The following is an 18,189-nucleotide window of genomic DNA, read 5'->3' as shown; positions in this document are numbered from 1 at the left end:
CACTGCTTCTGTCCTAGAGCAGCCAGTGTTCCAGGAATATCTGTGTTAGCCCAAAACAAAAGGACCAACACCTCTGTACCACTTGAGATCCCATTTTGTACATCCAAATGGTTTATTTGCTCTTTTTGGTCTTAACATTACAGCAGGCACTCATGTTTATCACTTCACCCATAAGAGGTAGCACACCTTATTTAAAGCAACCATTTCCACATTCACAAAATATCAATTTAGTTTGCCAAGACTGATTTCCCATAAATCTGTACCTGTTGTCACTCATTGTATTTCCTTCTTTTAATTGTTTGAACCTCACATCAGCTACTGTTTTGTTTTCCCAGGACTGTGCCTGACTGACAAGATTTTTAAAATTATCCAGATAATCCTGTTCAGCTTCCTTGATTGTTGGACTTTTCTCAGTCTTTCTGGACTTCTGTTGCTTCAGAGCACTGCATTCATCCTCTTTTAAAGGACTTAGATATCAGATAGCACTAAGTTTACTGAATCAGAACTCTTACTGTCATTTAGCATTGTTCTTTGATTATAATGACAGGGGTATTATTTCATGAGCCAGAATGAAATATTTCTGCCTAAATCCTGTTTGATATCACTTAGCTAATTAACAGCTCACCTGCAAAAGTTTTTCCTTTCCACCTTCTTGCTTTGGCAATGAAAAAGGGTCTCAAAGAAATTAACTTTGCTGATCCTTCTTTGTTATTTTATGTGTTCAACCTGCACTGGGGTACTAGATAGTAAAATTACTCATTTCCTAACCCTATGGTGCTACTAATTTATAAACTTGGATATCATTCCACAGTATTATTGACAAAGCTTTAGTGATCTCATCCACCCTCTGCTCAAGCCCCCAAGCATGAAGTGGTGACTATTCAGTCCCTGAGAAACCAATAGCCAGGAATACAGAAGTTCAGGAACAGTTTTATATGTTTTACATACAGTACATACAGCATGTTGCATTGTACCAAATATGTATTTGAGAAAATCAGTCACTAAAGAGATGTTCCTCAAGGAAAACATTTCCCAGTTAACTGCATAAATAAAGTGGAGTGCTTGCTTTATTTCCATCCAGTAGAGGAGAACTGTCCTCTTCTGAGCAGTTCAAGGATAATTCTGAAGATGAGGAATGATCAGGCAATATTATCTTTGCTTCTAAGAACTTACATAAAGAGATGTTTTTTAAGTCTTTCTGTATCAATTTGTTACACAGATGTTTGATAATGGAGTGAAATGTATTTGAGAAGGTTCAGGAATATTAGGAAAGGTGTAACAATGCATTTGTAACAACTGCAGTTGTAATAACTGCATCAATTTACACTTAAAAGAGCTAATATTTTTTAAATTATCCAGTTTATTGAAGAGCTCAATGGGAAAAAAAGACTTGGGTTGTGGTGGGATGTTTGCCTTCAAAGGGCATTTTTAGCATCTTTCCTCAGTATATATGTGAACCATGCTGGGTAAGGGGTAAATAAAACCTAATTCTTAACCTTGGTAGAATTGTACATCAGGTATGATGAAGTTCCACAAGAGTTCCCAAAAGCTTCTGTAATTGAAGAGGTACTGCTCATAATGTTAAGAGCAAGTGAAGTCTCAGCATGAAGAGGGGTAAAGGAACTTTCCACCTTATCTCTCTCCTAATGCTGCCAGTACTGAATGGTGTGATAGATTCAAGTTAAAACTTGTATGTGTTGAGATGATTTGGAATGTTTCAGAAGTGATGAACTTCAAGACTATTTCACTATCAGGTTTTGCTTTTCTATGAAGATTGCTTGGCTGTGTAAATTAACCTCTTCACCCTGTTCATATCCTCAGCTGCTATAAGGTTGTGATTAAATAGTGTCACTGGTATAATCTTGTTCACATATGTGCAAAACTAAAGAATCAATACTTTGAAAATACACACTTTTGTGGATTTTCTTGAAAGAAATGTTAGCTTTGATGCAAAAGGGATGTGGACAATTTTAATTTCAAGAAGCAATATCAATACTGTTGAAGAAGCAGAGATTTTACAGTATTATTTTTGTGGTATTTTTTTCCAGTTCATATTCAGGAGGAATTGTTCTGCTGCACATACTACTAAGCCCCCTTTGAAATGGATCATGACAGCCACTTGCAGAGTCAAGCCTCAAGCCTGTAACTGATCATGAGGAATTTTTATTCTGAGAAGTCAGAGTTTTGTGCTTAATTGGGACAAAATATCAGTCTCATTTGAGAATGGAACACTTCAAAAACATTGGCAGTGTTTTTGTTTAAAATATTGATGAAAGTCCTATGTTCTCACAAAATGTTTTAATTAAACCAAATTCTCATTTCCCAATGAGAAACATTCCAATGTTTTTTCAGCCTGTTTTACACAAGGACACAAAACACTCAGTTAAAGTCCACTTGCTACAGTAGGAATTATTTTTTTCATGCATCACAGAATTGGATTTTGAATGCGAATCTCTTAATGAGAATCTCTTTATCACATATAAAAATTAAACCATTCTGTTGCAAAGCTCTTGGCTTGCAAAAATAACACTACCAGGCTAGTATTTTGCTATCTGTCCTGCACCTCTGTCTCCAGTCCTTTATCAAAAGACTTGAGCCCCTTTGCTTAGGAATATCACACTACTCTCCTGAACACAAATATGTTTTCCAAATCTTCTGCAAATGGTGCTGAGGCCGATCAGCAAAGCCCTGTGAGGAGCTGTTAGGTAGGCAGAGAAGGAGAACTTTGACCATTAGACTTGTAAAAGGTGCAGGGATCTGAGGAGAAAAATACAAGCACTTGGCATTGCTTTTGGAGTGTGTTTTTGCTGATTCAGAGGACATCCTCAAGAGATGTATTCAGAGTTGTGCCTGCTAAGTTTGCTGACAGAAAAAAAAAAAAAAAAAGCCTTTATTGTCTTCTGAGTGTTAAAATTTAGGACTGAAACCAGGCATGGTGTGAGCTGGAAGAGGCACAGTGAATACAGCACATCCCTGGCTGGGCCCATAGCTGGGTGGTGGGCTTGGTTTGGTTCTGTGTTTGCAGTGGGATTGCTGGCTCACATGCTGGGTGTAGGATCTTTTTGCTATCAAAGCAGGAACCAGAAATAATTTGGTTTGCTTATGGTTGTGTTTATGAGCTGACAATATGCAACAGTTTTCTGTTAGGTTAAAGGGAGCTGTTTTGGAAGTTTAGAGTTTTAGGATTCGGTTCTAACTATTTCAATACAAATGAAACTGAAATAGGATTTTATAACATGAATCTAAACCATGCTACCATTCCACTTTGTCATGTAACCATTAAAGCTCAGCTGTCAAGTCATGGTGTCCAACAAAATCCATGCCAGAATAGCTTCCTGAAAAACTTTTGGCAGGGAATGGTTTCAGTGCCAGGAGCATACTAGGTCTCCTAGTTTAAGAATTCTTCATGTGGCAGAAGCCTCTGCTTCTCTTAGCTGGAGCCCTTTCAGAAGACAGAAATCCTTTTTACTTCTTTTGTAGATGTTTCTGATTCCGTATGTTTATGACATTTACTGGGAAAGCCTAATTTCACCAAGCTCAAACAGCTGCTCCCTCTTCTCAAGACCACAGAAGAAACAATATTATGGAACTGGAGCTGAAAATTGGCAGTGTTTAGGGACAACCTCCAAGAACGGGGTGTCAGACCAAGTGAATTTATGATAGTTGCAAACTTCTGTTGATGACCTCTGACATTCTGTAACCTCCCTTGCATCTGTAGTAAGGAAACCATGTGGTTACTTGTTTCCTGTGTAGTGGTAAATATTTGATTACTTAGTTTTGAAGTTACATCTTTCCAATTCAAGTTTGCAAGCTTCAAACCAAACCAAAACAAAAAGCAAAAACATAGGCTGGACAACCCAGTGGGCTAAATTTTAATCAGACTAGGTTAAACAGATCCACTCAGAAATAAAAATGTACTTTTTGATGACAAACCAAGGATTTTCTAGTGTCTTATTCGAGTTAAAAGTTGCTTGCCTGTTGATTTTACTGTGTAATAAATTCTACCTTTTCCAACCATATGTGTCAGAGGTTGGGATGTTTCTACACCACTTGTGCACTATTTTGCTGGAATTTTTTTTCCTTCCCATCACTGGGTTAAACCTTCACCAAAATTATTTTTCATATAATTTTTTCACAGAGTGGTGGTGCCACTTGTATGAATGTGTTGCTGTGATTCAGTGCCATCTTTCTGGAAAACCAGACTCTGGCTTTGGGATGCTTCTAGAGATCTGCACAATTTAGCTTGTCAAAGAGTATGAGACAGACTTCTCAAAACCAAAACTGGTTGCTACTTTTCTTTGAAGCCATGTGTAGGATGTGAAGGGACTGGTGTTCTGGATTAAGGCCAGAGGCAGAAAATTTCCTTAGCAGGACTTTGGGTTGAGTGGTACCCAGATTGGACATGTTGCTGTTCTTTAGCCACACAAGTGCAAGTGCTTTGGATTGAGTTGAAATGCAAGCAGTCTGGCTGGAGAATAATCTTAATTAGAAGCTCTTTGGAACAGAACTGCAGCTCTGTGTTAATCCTTTGTACTTCTTAATATTCTTGTCAGCTACAGTGAACACCCAGCAGATAAGTCCTGCTGCAGCCTTCTGCGCTGGCAGTGTCCGCATTCCAAGATGGTGTTCAGAGTCTTCCCTTGGTAAAAAGCAAGTAATTTATGGATAAAGTACTTAGAGAGACACTAAGGAGGTCCTGAAGACCTCACATTGGGTGAACTTGTTTAATAGATTGCCACCCAGCACAACTCAACCCCATGGGTGAGGGTTTGGGGCTAGTGATGTTACCTGGCTTGCACAGTCGTCATTATTATCTTTCATACATAAAACCACTGCATTTCCTTTTCTGTTTTCTGTCTTTGTTGGCTTTTTTAGGGCTTTTTGGTGGTTTGTGAGTGTTTTTTATTGGTTTAACTGTCACATTTTTATAATTGTTTTGCAAACTCTATGAATTAAGGTGGGGTTTTTAGGTGTTTCTGGTATACAGCGTTGCCTTTTTAGACTTCTGAACTACAGCAATTGCAGCTGTAAAAGTGATGGGCATGGCTGCATCCTGAGTTACTCAGAAGGTTGCAGTAGTTGATCATAAACTACCTTTGTGCATCCATTTCAAGGGAGTGCTGCATTTGAGAGCTTTGAAGTCTTACATTTCATCTCTATTCTCTTGTTCTAATTGTACAAGTAGGAAAGTCATATTTAGGGGTTGTTCAAATGTCTGAAAAGTGCGGGTTTTGCTAAAACACCTTTTTATTTTTACCTTGTCACATAATATTTGTTTCTATTAGTGAGCATTGTTAACTTCCCTAGAAAAAAAATTTCAGGTCACCAGAAATGGTAGTATTTTTCAAGTATCCATCAACTGGAGCTAGCAGAATTTTTACTAAGAATCCCTGGGTGCTAAGCATTTTGACACGTATTATTAGAGGGTAATTACTACTGGAAGTTGCAAGTAAAATGAAAGTTTCAATTATGCAGGCTTCTTGTAGGAGGTAAAGCTGTGGAGGAGGGATGGTTGTATTGCTAATTGGTAAATTTTTTAACAGAATGTGTAAAATACATAAAATGCTTCACAAAGCTGAATTTTGTAGCATTTGAAGGAAATATAGGCTGACAATTTATTTAAACCGAAGCTTCAGCTTTAATTCTGAAAATGCAGAAATTCTTACCAAATGGTAGCAGGAGATACACAGCATTAATTAGAAATATAAATAGAATATGGAGTTCAGGATGGTTAATTTAAAAAGGAGTCTTGCTTTAAAACTTCCCCAAATTGCTGGAGACCACTGGCTGAGAGGATCATTTGAGTACCATCCACAGGACCAGGACATGCAGAATGAAAGATAATAAAGGAGTCAAAGCTCGGGAGAGAGTCAGGACAGGAAGGATTCCATGCAGAGATCTGACAAGTTTTAGATGGAAGTGAGCAGGTAATAAGGGATGAACTGGAAGAAGGCCTTTCTTATGCATTTCACTTTGAGTTAACATAATAATCCAAGCTGAAGACCTTCACCTCTGTGGTATTTTTGTGCGCAGAGGATCTGTGAGGAAGGGCTGAGGGAGCTGGGGCTGTTCAGCCTGGAGAAGAGGAGGCTCAGAGGAGACCTCATCACTCTCTACAACTCCCTGAAAGGAGGGGGTAGCCAGGGGGGGGTTGGTCTCTTTTCCCAGGCAACTCTCAGCAAGACAAGAGGGCACGGTCTCAAGTTGTGCCAGGGGAGGTTTAGGTTGGACATTAGAAAGAATTTCTTTAGGGAGAGGGTGATCAAGCATTGGAATGGGCTGCCCAGGGAAGTGGTGGATTCTCCATCCCTGGAGATATTTAAAAAGAGACTGGATGTGGCACTCAGTGCCATGGGCTGGTAACTGCAGCGGGAGTGGATCAAGGGTTGGACTTGATGATCTCTGAGGTCCCTTCCAACCCAGCCAATTCTATGATTCTATGATTTTAAGTTCTTCAGGAATGGATATAGGGCTAATGAAGGCTAAACCAGTTTAGTTTGGATTCCAGAAGTTGGCAGTTCAGACCAGACCAAGATTAAATTTGTTAAGCCTGGAACATGGATGGTTTCAAGATTTTAATGGATTTTAGATTATATGAACTGGGGTGACTAGGAGAGGGTTCTGTACCAACACCTAGGCTGAGAAAATAAATTGTTTTCAGTACAGGGGTGGTTTGCTACCATCATGCTTGGAGGAACAGTAAAGAATGGTAACAGGCAATAAAAACCTTTCAAAATAAAATTATTTCCCTCTGCATTAATTAAAAAAAGAGTAACCATTCTTGACTCCCATCTGCCTTTATTTTCTATATCTTCTCCCTGTTTTTATTTTTCTTCAACAGAAATGCCATGTAATTTTGTAGGTCCTAGTGCTTTCCACAGCTTTTTTGAGTGTAGAATAAATCTCCAGTAAGGGGTGAGAGTTGATTGCAATGTTTCTGCTAAAATGTAACATCTGCAGCATTTTCCTAAGGTTGTGCAAATGTGGTCAGTGCTCCATGTATCAATTTTACAGCATTTTGTAAAGACTGTCCCTTCAAGTTTTCTTTCCCATCACTGGCTTGCTCTACAAACCTAAACTTTGGGAAATCTTTGTTTGTTTGTTTTGTTGGGGTTTTTTGGGTTTTTTTTGGGTGGGGGTTTTTTTTGTTGGCTTTTTTTTTGGTGTTTTTGTTGTTTTTTTCTGAAACCAAATAGAATCACAATTACAAGCAGCTAGCTGGTTAGTTAGCTTCTGCTGAATGCCATAATCTGTGGATTTATAAAAAATTCAGATTTTCCTAGTATGTAAATATCCAGAGTAAAGCAGGCACTGGCATGTCGCCGTGTCAGATGACACGTATCATAGTCTCAGGCCAGTCTCTTCACCAGTGCTGTCATCAATGCCTGTGTTTATAGGCTTTTCTCTTGCCTGAAGCTCTGATGAGCTCAGCTGTCAACACTCAAAAAACATGGACTATAGATATGGAAATGTAAGTGGAAGTAGAAGTTTCAGCACCCATCTTACGACTGCCATGTTCTGAGGTTGCTGGGTCTGTCTGGCTAAGTTACCATTCCTTGTTTTGCTCAATGAAGATCCAACCCAAATGTCATCTCAGCTTCCTACATCTTTCTTTCCCCTGGAATGAAACTAAATGCTGCAGTATAATGTGCCTCAGTTACATAAACACTCTTCTTCTTCTGGTTAATTTTACTTCTCTTCCCAGCTTCCTACTGATCTTCACTTGTTTCTATCTCCAGGTAGCACTGACAGACACTTTTTATCCATAAGTTACTTAGTTATGGCCTAACATCTAAGAAGCAGGGATGCAGCCAGAATAATTGCTCATCTGCATTATTGTGGAAAGGTCTTGAAATGTGTGCCAACCTCATTTAAATGCTTTGCAAATAAGTTCTGTGTGCAGTGCTGCAGATACACAATTACTTGGCATATAGCAGCAGATTAGTGATATGATTTTGGAGCTTGGCTTTATTTCAACTTGTGCATTATTATCCTGGGTTATACTGATATGCCAATTGTCTTGCATTCCAAGTGACAGCAGTTGAATGCTTTTGAAATACATGGATTTTTCCTTGCAATTCTAGCACAAAGATTTTAGTAACTTGTAGATGCCCGTGGGATGATGAGAGATGTACATTTAATTTCAGAACTTTTAAAAAATCAAGTTAAGTCTACTTTTCATGCAAATTCCTTTTAAGATCATACAGTACATTCCAGCAGACAAACTTCTGGTAACCACCCAGAAATTTAGGATCAGGGTTCAGTATTGCTACTTTTCTCATGGGGATACAAAATATGTATGGAATGGTCTGTATTTTCAGTTTTTAAAGTGTTGACTTCTTGCTGACTCAATTTGAATTTTATTCATAATTACAGAACTTTACAGATGTAGAGATAGAAGTAATGTGTGATTTATTTTTTTTTAATTGGTGATGTGCTACATTTTGAAAACCATCATTGGAATAAACTGGCAAATTAAAAAAATGACAAACAACAAAACAAGAAATAGTAATTTGGAAGTTAAAAAAAGATGACCTGTTAATCCATGTCTCAATCCAGGTAATGGCAGGAGTTTCAGCTAGAATTAGGACTCCAGTAGAAGAATGTAGAGAAAAATTACCATTAATAAGATTCAGAGGGCAAAGCTGCATTGCTTACATACCCAAAATGTGACAGCTTACATTATGTTGTAGATCTATTTTACAGAGAGAAAGGGATAAATTTGAGGCACTTAAAATTGCAATAGGACTGAGAAAAACCAGGGGAATCTGTCAATCTTTTCTATCTGTTTAGGAATGCTTGGATTTCTGAAACCATACCTGCTTTTGTTTTGTCTTTGGGATGTCAACTATTTCTAAGGATGGAGACATGGAGGAGTGGATCATAAACAAGGGAGACAGAAATTGCCAGCAAAACAGAGACAAAACCAGCAGTGTTGTATGGGATTTTACTTCATCAATGTAAAAATCCCATTATACAATGCAAGAAAAAAGCTATTGCTTAAAGCAGGAAAAGCATATTGCCATACCACTGAATTTATATTCTTGGAGTGTTTCCAATCTATGAGCATTTATGGGAAAACATAATCATTTGATATTACTGAGGAAGGAAAAGCAATGAGTTTTAGTAGTTTAGAATAAAGATTTGTCTGTATTAAAGGATTTCCCTCCAGCAGTTTTGGGTGGTGCTTTTATTTTATTTTTTTTTTTCACTTAAATTTCATGTCAGGTTTTACAGCTGAATAAAGACTTTTCAGTAGGTAGTTGTTATTTCATTTTGGAAGGAATGGTCCTTCTGGATGTGCAGTTCATATTACAGTGACAATTAATATACTCTGGAATATACTTAGGAGAACTTCAGAATCAGTACTGACTTAATTTCTTTTCCACTTTTGCATCAGCTTTTGTAATGAGTGCAATAGAAGTTGATAACCTATAACTCCTTTTGGAGACTGTGGCTTTCAGTACTGTAGCTCTTGTAAAGTTCATCACAGAACTGACCCAACCATCTCTGGAAAGGGACTGCAAAGTGAGGATGGTGTTTTCCCATTACAGACACAGTTTTTCCTGAGAGTCATGTGCAGGGCAGATTTGTCAGCAAGAAGTGGCCAACAGAGCAGTAAGTTACTGTAGTTAGATCAGATGGAACATCATTACCCTGCCTCAAGACTGAATTACAAAAATTACTTGGAAGCCCTGTGTTGTAAGAAATACATATTAAGGCTTTCAAGTGTCTTAACCCTTTCTTAGTAGGGCAGCCAGTTACCAGAGAGAGAAGTTCTCAAATATTTCAAACTCTGGAGGTAAGTGGGTACTGCAGAGACAGGCGTGGCATAAATTGGCAGTAAAAGTTGGCAGTGGTGGCTGTGAGGGAGCCTGAGGGGGAGGCTTCCTTCTTGCTTTGTCGGTGATGCCTGGGACACTTGATACAGCTCCTGTTTTCCTGTTTCAAAAGCAATAAATGTTTCCTTCATGCTGCTACTACTGTAAATGGCTTATGAGCTTCATCTTCAAATGAGGTCTGTAGCCCTTTCTTACTTAGCAAAATGAGAACAATTCCAGTCCTATTTCCTGAGAAATCATCTCTACAAAACTGGGTAAACATGAGCTTTGCTGTTGGCTGTGGATGCTTTGTTTCTTGCTGAGGCTCCTGCAGTTTCTTTCCAGCTTTGTCTCCCAAGATCTCCCTGACAAGAAGACTTTGCTGCCTTCGTTTTCATTAGTATCTTTACTCTTGACTAAGACAAAATGCCATCGTGTTGTCTGCTGATACCAAATCTTTGTACCTGGTATTATTTAAATGAACCATTTAAAACAAATACTACCACAATGAGTCCTCTTTTTAGTGAAACACTGAGGTACTTTTAAGTTTTTTCTGTCTGAAAAAAAATCTTTCTGTCTATTTAAAAAAAAATAGAATATATTAAAAAAAATAGTACATGAAATACCAATCTATTTTTCTCTTCTACAGCCCACTTTACAGACACTTTCAAATGGTATTTATTAATATTACACCACTGCTCCTTGTTGCAATAACTTGTTAAGGGGATACAGTGTAGAGGACAGGTGGGGACAAGGAAGAGATTCTTTGAATGTTTGACATCAAAGGAGGGAAAATAAAAACTGGCCTTGGTATGGGAATGGGAATTCCCAGATTGAACACTGTGAGCAAGTGCTTCCTGCCTGTGAATTTAAAGGGGGGCAGAAAATGGAGCAGTGATTGCACAGACAAGAGAAACCAGGGCATCCGATTTTATGTTCCTTCACTTCTTTTGCTCTTTCTAGAATGCCCACTTCAGATCTAAACCCCAAAATCTTCTGCTGCAAGAAGTCAGACTTTGTGTTGCTCTCCATTTATACTCCTGCCTTGGGTAGTGCTCCTTATGGAGGTTTCTCCATCTCAGAACCATCTGGCCTTGGAGCAGACAGACTGTCTGGTCACCTCCATTTCTCTGTTCCTGCCTTCTCAAGTATAGACCCCTTTCAGCCTCCCCACTGTTTCCTTTTAAACAGCTTAGGAACTTTCTCTGTTTAACCTATCCTTGGTTAATATTTTCCCTCAGCATAAGGGTAATTAATTTGACTTTTGTACAATGTACAATTTCTGTGTAACTATATCCATCCTTTCTGATTGGTCTGATTCACCTTGGTATCCCCTATCAATCTCCTGCCTCTTATTCTGTCACTCAGCTTCTCTTGTATTCCTTTAGTGCTGTTGATCCCACTGCTGCTTGCAATTCTCCTTCCTTTGGTTATCCTGTAAGGAAAACGTTTTTAGTCTTTCTCCCATTTAAAACTCCTTGCTTACTGTGAGGGTGGTGAGGCACTGGAACAGGTTTTCTAGGGAAGTTGTGGATGCCTCATTCTTGAAAGTGTTCAGGACCAGGTTGGATGGGGCTTTGAGCAAACTGATTGAGCAGGAGGTGTCCTTGCCCATTGCAGGGGAGTTGGAACTACATGAGCTTTAAGGTCCTTCCCAGTATAAACCATTCTGTGATTCTCTGAAAAATTTAAAAAGTAATCTAACACTGAGTCATATGGCCAGCCTGGTTTGGGCTATTAAATTAGTTTCTCTGGGTCTTTGTTATTTAGTGGGTCTGAGCTTTCTTTTTCATCCAAAGTGGTAGTAAAGCATCAGACTATCTGGAGATACTGATACAAGTGGAAGGTGAGGGAATATGAAGATTTGAAAGCATATGTAAGGTGAAAAAACTTTTCCAAATCTCTTTATAAATAGACTGCAATTCTATTTTTAAAATTTAAAGGTGAATCTGATTAAAGTGGTTATGTATAGATATATATATAAGTATATGTATATGTATATATGTATATATATATATGTATATATATATATAAGTGGTAGCAAATAATTGTGGTGTTCCAGCTAGATATACATATAAAAAAATCTTTTTTATTGGGAAAAAATATATTTTCTTTTTTTTTTCTTCTTCAGATGGGATGACACAGAAAAAGGATACCTTGAAACAGCATTTAAAAATGCACTTATTTTTCTGAGCTGTTATTGTACTCTACCTGAATTGAATGTTTCTGTAATAGTGTTTGAAATATACCATTACTCAGACACATGTCCTGAGCCAGCCATATTACTTGTAAGCAATAAATCAGCTTATGTTCAGACAAATGAAATGTGACTGCTGGCCTTTCATCACTGCCTATCAAATGAACACGTTGGGCTGTTCAACTCATTAACCTCCTGCTTAAGTCAGAATCCTGTCTGAGTTTCATAGGAAGGGAGGTCATGGGAGCCTTTCAGCAGCTTCTCTTTAAGGAAGTTCCTAAGTGTTCTCCTTCACTGAGGACGGATTTGAAACCCCCTTCCAACACAACCCAAATCCTTTAACCCTCGTGGAGAAATTTGTGAGGCTGTTTTTTTTGAATAGAGAAATGCAAGCAAATAGCTTTGTAAACGTTCATGTGAATCTTGTTGTCATCCAGATCAGCAACTATAGCTTTGTGATTTATGCTGTTTAAAGAAAAGATGAAAATAAATTCTTTTGGAAGCCAATCTGTAATTGCTGAACACAGAACAACTCAGGCTGAAGTGTTTTATGATGAGGTATCCATTACCCAGACACAGTAATTGCAAATGGATTGGTTGCCCCCTTTCTATGGGCACATGAGGGTGGATGCTAGGGTACACAAATGACAATTTTGCAGCTGTGACAAGGAAGCAGAGAGCACAAAGGAAAAATGTTTCTATGGAATGGGCTGGTTATAAAGAGAATTCAAGCTGAACATTGCTTCTTGGCCTTTTGGCTAACATCAAGTGTAGTATCTGTTCTTATCAGTTTAAAATTTGATATGTCCTTAATGAAGACAGGAACTGTGTTGCTTGTGGGTCAAGCAGCATGGCTTTATAGTGTTAGGTTTTGGACAATTCACAGTGTAGTCTTTTCCTAAACCATGTCTAGACTGAACTGGAACACAAACTGCTGAGATGAAGAAGTGGAGTATAAAAAGATCTGTTGAGTCTTTTACTGTAAAATTAAGACTTGTAGAACTGACTCCTCTCTCACACTTCCCTGCAATCCTCTGCATTGTTTTGTAGCCTTTCTTTGACCCTTTTGCTTTCACTTGACTCAACCTTCATCACAGGCACGAAATATTATGTATGATAAGATGGCCAAGAGGTCTACAGGTAAGTCTGGAGAATTAAACTATGTCTAATTTTAGTATGCAAAGAGTAGACTTGAATGCAATAGAACATAGCTTTTATTTCTGGCAGAAGCCCCGTGTTTGCACAAATAAATAAAATGTCAGATGTAAGCATGAATTAGGAAAACCAAAACCAACCAACCAAAACCCAATAAAAAAACCAAAAATTATTTGACATTTGGGAAGCTTGATTCCATATTCAACATTTTAAAAAATCTTTAGTTATTTAGGAATCATAGCTTACAAATGAACAGGCTTAGGTTTGTGGTTTTTTTGTTTTTTTTTTTTTTTATGTACAGCTTTACCATTTCTTGTATATGAAATACCCAGCGTGATTGCCCTCAAGTTTTCTTACATCCTCTAACTTCAGATTTCTTTTCAAGGTTCATTTATGTGGAGCACTATATGTCAGCTAAGAAACAATGATCTGAGCTATATGCTGAAGGCTGGAGTAATGGATAAATAAGGAAGCATCATGGGAAGAAAAGGTCTTTTTAGCCTGTAATGAATGAAAAGCTGGGAAACAGATGGTGGGAATAAGATCGGGTTCATAATGAAGTCCCAGAAGGTTCTGTGCTAAGACTTGTCCTGTTTATCATGCTCATAAATAGATAGGAAGAAGAAGCAGTGTTGGGTTGACAGCATGGTTCTTATTGGGAAAATCAGTGCTAAAGCTTGTGGCAAAGACTTACACAAGTAGTTCATGATATTAAACGAGTGGCCAGAAAGGAAATACAAATGTAACTCTTGTCAGCAGATGAAAAGTGATGCATTTAACCAGACATGCAATCATTTCTAAATCAGCTGTTTCTGTTAAGGTAAAAGATCTGGAAGTTAAACTGGATTATATTTTCAAAGCCTCAGCTTTAATACATAGCAGTGGTCAAAGATGCAAAAGAGGTGTTAGAAGCAGTTTGGAGACAAACCAGCAGATGCTGCTGATGTCCATGGCCCCACAGGTGGCAAGCACACTTCTCAGGTTGTGCATGCAGCCCTGCCCAGCATTGTTTTTTCTCTGGTATACAGAGAAGAGTAGAAGGCATCAAAAAAAAGGACCTGAAACTTCTTCCAAGACTAAAACATTTTAGAAAGAAGAGGAAGGCCAACCAGAGGGAAATGAAATTGAGGTCCATACAATAATGAATAACATGGGAAAGTTAAATAGGGATTTACTGTTTGCTGTTTTTCATTGCATGGTCAGTAGGTGATAAATCTCAAATAGAAACAGTAAATATTTTTTACATTTAATTCTGAAGTTTAATGTAATTTCTTATGGAAAAAAGTAAACCATTAGAAATGTTATTAGGTTCTAAGCTCTAGGCACTGTTAATGCAGGGAGCTAAACTAATGTGAGAGGTGGACAGATACCTTTCATTCTGAGGTGGCACAACTGATCATGGTTTTCAGATCCTTCTTAGTTACAATCTCAACTTTAAATTAAAATGCTTATGACCATAATATACAGGTCTTGTGATGCCTGTTATTTAAGCTGAAGACGTACTTGAATGGCCCTAAAAGTTACAGTTGTATGTATAAGCAAGTGTCTGTGTGTGAGGGTTGAAAGTCCACTTTCTACTTACAGATAGGGCCAGAAATTTTGTCTGAATATAAAGATACTTTACTTCAGAAGCTATAATCTTGCCCTGATGTTATCACTTTCAGAGTTTGCAAAATCAAATAGGTTTAGACTGATCCTTCTGTGATGATACTCAGTCTCTCAGAGAAATTAATATCTCCTATTAACTTCACATGGTATTAGAAATACATTTTTCATTCAGGTTGGGTATTCCGAGGGAAAAAGAACAGTTTCTGCTCTTACATTATTGAATGGCTCAGGGGTTGTCATTTATGTACTTGATGTGGCACAGAATGATGATTTGATGCCCTTGGCTCTATTCTTTCATTTTATCTTAAAAATTACTTATAAAAGGGGAACACGCAGGGATGTTTGATATGCAGAGCAAAGATTGTAGAAACAGATGCTGGGTTTACAAACAATGCCAACTGTATCATGTTTTTTTCTGAAACTTCTCATTCTACATCTATATTTTACTACAAGAAAATGCCTTGTGTACAGAAGACAGAACTTTCTGCATCCCATCTTCTTGATATTCAAAAAGTTTGTCAAGAAGAATGTAAAACAAATTTGGTTTTGACACTTTGTGTCTGCTCTTTACATGGGACTCAAGATCAGCAAACATGAGCATTGTTTTGTTGCAGAAAATGTCATCTTTACAGATGAGTTGACCAAAATACCCCCAGTAGGCTGATTTGGACGTAAACTTTCCTCTGCAAACCAAAACTGGGAGTATCTCGAGTTTTTAATCTAATGACTCACAAAGTGCCTGAGTCTTTTAAATTATTTTTGTCAATACAAGAGGATACACAAGCAGAACTCACAAGTGTCTATGTAGGCTTTGGGTTTCTGTGACTTTGCAAACTTTTTAATCTTTGATTAAAGTAATTATGTTTTGTAAAGTAAATACTTTTTGGCAGCATAAGAGGGAGAAGGATATTTTTTCTGTCACAAGTGGGGAATTGTATTTATTCTTTGTGTGTCTGCTATAGTATCGTGCTATAGTATCATACTTGAAAGGGCTTCAAAGGGACCACTGACCCTTTGAGTCAGCCCCTCTTTTTGAAGGCACAACCAGGTCTTGGCTTATGTTTGTCTAAAACTTCAATTAGCAAGAGATTCTGCAACTTCTCTGCAGAATCTTTTCCAGTATTTTCCTATTCTTGCTGTCAAGAAGCTTTTCCTAAAGATTAACCTAAATCCTCCTTACTTTTGATGAAATTTCTTCTTTTCCTAGTAACATACACTTTCCCATGCAGTAGACCTTTCTGTATTCAAATGGTTATGATCAAGTCTTTTTTTTTCTCCATGATAAACAATTCCAGTTTGCTCAGTTTTTTTTTCATATGTCACATTTTATACATTTTCTTTTTTCTTCTGTCTGTCTTGCACTCTGTAGTATCTCCTGTCAATGGAACTCACTTGTTCATAACATTAAAGCATTTGAAGGCTCCCTTGAATGCTTTTTGGCCTGACTTAACTAACACACTTCCCACAGGGAAATGTTCAATTTACTTGTACAGATGTCACCTGAGTGTCCAGGGTAGCACTGTTGAATGATTAGAAATCTATAAACATGATTTTCAAGGTACTTCTTACATATTGTGCCTATCCTTGTGTGTCATAAATCTCATCAGCAATGACTTTATTATATTTATTTTAGGGTCACTGACTGAAAGACAATAATACTGTTAAATGTCATCAAGCCCAGTGCTAGTCCCTTTGGATCCCTGCTAGAAATGCTGTCTTTTCTTATGAGGGTGATGAGATGCTGGAACAGGTTGCCCAGGGAAGTTGTGGTTACCCCCCCCCTAGCAGTGTTCAAGGCCAGGTTGGATGGGACCTTAAGCAACCTGATCTAGTGAGAGGTGTCCCTGCCTATGCAGGGGGTTGGAACCAGATGATCTTTAAGGTCCCTTCCAACCCAAACCAATCTATGATTCTGTGATTCAGGGCGATTTCCCAGTTGCAGCTGCTATTTGAGAACTGTTAAACAGGCACTGATACTGAATACTGAATACCACTAATTTTTGAATCAGAATATCATGCAAAAACTACTCAGGTCATAGAATCACTCTGACAGTAAAGAATTTCTTCCTAATACCTATTCTAAGTCTCCACTCTTCTAGTTTAATGCCATTGCACCTTGTCCTATAACCAGATGCCCTTCTAAAAAGTCCCTCCCCAGCTTTCCTCTGAGCCCCCTTCAGATACTGTAAGGCCACTGTAAGATTTCCCCAGAGCCTCCTCTTCTCCAGGCTGAACAACCTCAACTCCCTCAGCCTGGCTTTGCAGGAGAGGTGTTCCAGCCTTCTGATCATCCTGGTGGCCTTTGTCTGGACTCAGTTCAAGAGCTCTGTGTCCTTCTTATGTTGGGGGGTTCCAAACTGGACACAGCACTCCAGGTGGGGTCCCACAAGAGCTGAATAGATGGGGAGATTCACCTCCCTTGACCTGCTGGTCGTGCTCCTTTTGATGCAGCCCAGGATATGGTTTCTGGGCTGCAAGTGCATGTTGCTGGCTCATGTGGAGCTTCTCATCAACCATCACCTCCCAGTCCTTCTCCTCAGAACTGTTTTCAACCCCATTTATGTTTAGATGTCTCATCTACATTAGTTGCATCTGTGTAGTTACCAAAATACCCACAATAGACTGATTTGGATGTAAACCAAACTCTTATTTCATTGAAGAATAAAACTAAGTTTATTTGACAAGATATTTTTTCCCCACACACAATTACACTGACCAACATTAATTATATTCCTATCCTCAAACTCTTTATTTATCAAATCTTTTGCATTTATCAGGACTGGTGTTGGGCTAAACAGAGTAGATCTGCCAATGTTATCTGAAATGACCTTTTGTTTTTCATTGGTAACCTTCCAGTATTTAAAAGATTTTGCAGCAGCCAAAGATTTATATGTAGAGAGAACCACAAGTCCTCAGGTGTCGCCGATAATGAACTGGGAGCATAGGCCCAGCTGTGCCCAATAATTAGGGCCTGCTCCAGCCGGAAATGGGCGGGGCTGAAGGGCAAAATAAAAGGCATGCTCTCAGAAGCAGAAACAAACAAGAAAGGAAGATGCCTGAGGAGAGGGATGGCGAGAGAGCTCCGGAGAAGAGCCGTGTCCCCAAGAGAAGGCTCGCCGCAACATCTGGTGGAGAATGCGGGCAACAACAGCAGCCGTGAACACTGAGGTAATATAAAAAGCTCTACACGACCACGTTGGTTGCGGGAAGCTCTACAAAGCCTGGCTTAAATGCGGAAGGCGATATAAAGAGCTTCGAAATACGCAACCACGTCAGATGGAGCCACCACGTTGGTGCGGGACGCTCTAGCTCCAAATACGCAGCCACGGGAAAAGCTCCACAAGGCTAGGCTTAAATGCTGTAGGCGGCGTGTAGAAGTAGAAGCCCAGCACGGCAAGATACAACAGC

General features: G+C 38.6%; 1 protein-coding gene and 1 pseudogene across 4 annotated transcripts in view; both read left to right on the top strand.

Annotated features, from left to right (window-relative positions):
* Nucleotides 1–18,189, top strand: part of DCLK1 (doublecortin like kinase 1) — a 237,456-nt gene that overhangs the window by 75,345 nt on the left and 143,922 nt on the right. The window lies entirely within an intron of this gene.
* On the top strand, nt 12,757–12,849 carry LOC139791849 (U2 spliceosomal RNA; annotated as a pseudogene).

The sequence above is a fragment of the Heliangelus exortis genome, chromosome 1 (genome assembly GCF_036169615.1).
Source record: "Heliangelus exortis chromosome 1, bHelExo1.hap1, whole genome shotgun sequence".
NCBI classification, from domain to species: domain Eukaryota; kingdom Metazoa; phylum Chordata; class Aves; order Apodiformes; family Trochilidae; genus Heliangelus; species Heliangelus exortis.
Note: the sequence above shows the minus strand (reverse complement) of the source record. Positions and strands in the feature narration are given on the sequence as shown.